The 3,486-nt window shown below is 38.8% G+C and overlaps 1 non-coding gene across 1 annotated transcript; it reads left to right on the plus strand.

The window, feature by feature from the left end:
• The first annotated feature begins 1,098 nt into the window (after positions 1-1,098).
• On the plus strand, positions 1,099-1,206 carry LOC130937137 (small nucleolar RNA R71). Its single transcript, XR_009068369.1, has one exon. It is a non-coding gene; the product is annotated as a small nucleolar RNA R71 (small nucleolar RNA).
• Positions 1,207-3,486: the final 2,280 nt, after the last annotated feature.

A 3,486-nucleotide genomic window follows, 5' to 3' on the forward strand; every position in this document is an offset into this window, starting at 1 on the left:
AGGTAATTTCTGCCTAGACAAGTCATCCAATTCTTTGGTGAGCAAAGGAGGTTCGTTCTCCCAAGTCTCATTTCCAAATAACTTGTCATTTAGCTTCATGATTGCTCCAAGGTATTTAGCAACTTGCTCTTCAGTGACATACTCATCCTCTTCAGAGGAGGAATACTCATCATAGCTCATGAAAGGCAGAAGTAAGTCCAATGGAATCTCTATGGTCTCATTCTGAGCCTCAGATTCCCATGGTTCCTCATTAGGGAACTCATTGGAGGCTAGTGCACGCCCATTGAGGTCTTCCTCAGTGGCGTTCACTTCCTCTCCTTCCTCTCCAAATTCGGCCATGTTGATGGCCTTGCACTCTCCTTTTGGATTTTCTTCTGTATTGCTTGGAAGAGTACTAGGAGGGAGTTCAGTAATTTTCTTGCTCAGCTGTCCCACTTGTGCCTCCAAATTCCTAATGGAGGACCTTGTTTCAGTCATGAAGCTTTGAGTGGTTTTGATTAGATCAGAGACCATGGTTGCTAAGTCAGAGTGGTTCTGCTTAGAATTCTCTGTCTGTTGCTGAGAAGATGATGGAAAAGGCTTGCCATTGCTAAACCTGTTTCTTCCACCATTATTGTTGTTGAAACCTTGTTGAGGTCTCTGTTGATCCTTCCATGAGAAATTTGGATGATTTCTCCATGAAGAATTATAGGTGTTTCCATAGGGTTCTCCTAGGTAATTCACCTCTTCCATTGAAGGGTTCTCAGGATCATAGGCTTCTTCTTCAGATGAAGCATCCTTAGTACTGCTTGGTGCATTTTGCATTCCAGATAGACTTTAAGAAATCAAATTGACTTGTTGAGTCAATATCTTGTTCTGAGCCAGAATGGCATTCAGAGTATCAATCTCAAGAACTCCTTTCTTCTGATTTGTCCCATTGTTCATAGGATTCCTTTCAGAAGTGTACATGAATTGGTTATTTGCAACCATTTCAATTAGTTCTTGAGCTTCTGTAGGCGTCTTTTTCAAATGAAGAGATCCTCCAGCAGAGCTATCCAAAGACATCTTGGACAGTTCAGAGAGACCATCATAGAAAATACCTATGATGCTCCATTCAGAAAGCATGTCAGAAGGACATTTTTTGATCAATTGTTTGTATCATTCCCAAGCTTCATAGAGGGATTCTCCATCCTTCTGTCTGAAGGTTTGGACTTCCACTCTAAGCTTACTCAATTTTTGAGGTGGAAAGAACTTTGCCAAGAAGGCATTGACTAGCTTTTCCCATGAGTCCAGGCTTTCTTTAGGTTGTGAGTCCAACCATGTCCTAGCTCTGTCTCTTACAGCAAAAGGGAATAGCATAAGTCTGTAGACCTCAGGGTCAACCCCATTAGTCTTGACAGTGTCACAGATTTGTAAGAATTCAGCTAAGAACTGATGAGGATCTTCCAATGGAAGTCCATGGAACTTGCAATTCTGTTGCATTAGAGAAACTAATTGAGGCTTAAGCTCAAAGTTGTTTGCTCCAATGGCAGGGATAGAGATGCTTCTCCCATAGAAGTCGGGAGTAGGTGCAGTAAAGTCACCAAGCACCTTCCTTGCATTGTTGGCATTGTTGTTGTTTTCGGCTGCCATGTGTTCTTCTTCTTTGAAGATTTTTGTTAGGTCCTCTGCAGAGAGTTGTGCCTTAGCTTCTCTTAGCTTTCGCTTCAAAGTCCTTTCAGGTTCAGGGTCAGCTTCAACAAGAATGCCTTTGTCTTTGTTCCTGCTCATATGAAAGAGAAGGGAACAAGAAACTATGGAATCCTCTATGTCACAGTATAGAGATTCCTTGAGGTGTCAGAGAAAAAGAAAAATAGAAGAAAGAGGTAGAAGAATTCGAACTTAGTGAGATAGAGTTCGAATTGTGCATTGAGGAGGAGTGATACTCCATAAATAGAAGGATGTGAGAAGAGGGGAAGAGCTTTTTCGAAAATTAAGTTAAAAAGATTTTTTTAAAAAAAATTTTGAAAAACTTTAATTGATTTTCGAAAATCAAGAGTGGGAAAGAAATCAAGTAATTTTTGAAAAAGACTTTGAAATTAGAAATCAAAAAGATATGATTGAAAACTGTTTTGAAAAAGATGTGATTAAAAGGATATGATTGAGAAGATATGATTTGAAAACAATTTTAAAAAGATTTGATTTTAAAAATTAATAACTCGGCTATCAAGAAAAGATATGATTCAAACATTAAACCTTTTTCAACAGAAAAGGCAACATACTTGAAGTGTTGAATCAAATCATTAATTGATAGCAAGTATCTTTAAAAAAGGAAAGAAATTGATTTTGAAAACATTTGATTGAAAAGATATGATTTGAAAAAGATTTGATTTTGAAAAACTTTGAAAACTTGAAAAAAAATTGATTTGAAAACAAAATCCTCCCCCTTGTGCCATCCTGGCGTTAAACGCCCAGAATGGTGCACATTCTGGCGTTTAACGCCCAATGCACTACCTTTTTGGGCGTTAAACGCCCAACCAGGTACCCTGGCTGGCGTTTAAACGCCAGTCTGTCCTTCTTCACTGGGCGTTTTGAACGCCCAGCTTTTTCTGTGTAATTCCTCTGCTGCATGTTCTGAATCTTCAGTTCCCTGTACTATTGACTTGAAAATAGAACCAAGATCAAATAAACAATGCATGCAAGACACCAAACTTAAAATTAGACACTAGACTCAAACAAGAAACATAAAATATTTTTGGTTTTTATGATTTTGAAATTTTTTTTTGGATTTTTCGAAAATTATATGGAAATAGAAAATAAAGGTTTCAGAATTCTTAATTTGGATTCCAGAAATCATTGCAATGCTAGTCTAAGACTCCGGTCCAGGAATTAGACATGGCTTCACAGCCAGCCAAGCTTTCAAAGAAAGCTTCGGTCCAAAACACTAGACATGGCCAATGGCCAACCAAGCCTTAGCAGATCATTGCTCCAATAGCAAGATTGATAGAGATCAATAAGCTCTTGTGATGATCAGTTGAAACCTCGGTCCAATAAGATTAGACATGGCTTCTCAGCCAGCCAGATTTCAACAGATCATCATGAAACTCTAGAACTCATTCTTAAGAATTCTGAAAAATACCTAATCTAAGCAACAAGATGAACCGTCAGTTATCCATACACGAAACAATCCCCGGCAACGGCGCCAAAAACTTGGTGCACGAAATTGTGATCATCAATGGCGCCATCAACATGGTACGCTCATTGCAATCTCAACTCTTCATCACAACTCCGCACAACTAACCAGCAAGTGCACTGGGTCGTCCAAGTAATAAACCTTACGCGAGTAAGGGTCGATCCCACAGAGATTGTTGGTATGAAGCAAGCTATGGTCATCTTGTAAATCTTAGTCAGGCAAACTCAAATGGATATGGTGATATACGAATAAAACATAAAGATAAAGATAGAGATACTTATGTAATTCATTGGTGGGAATTTCAGATAAGCGCATGAAGATGCTGTGTCCCTTCC

Source organism: Arachis stenosperma, chromosome 6 (genome assembly GCF_014773155.1).
Source record: "Arachis stenosperma cultivar V10309 chromosome 6, arast.V10309.gnm1.PFL2, whole genome shotgun sequence".
In the NCBI taxonomy this organism is placed as follows: Eukaryota; Viridiplantae; Streptophyta; class Magnoliopsida; order Fabales; family Fabaceae; genus Arachis; species Arachis stenosperma.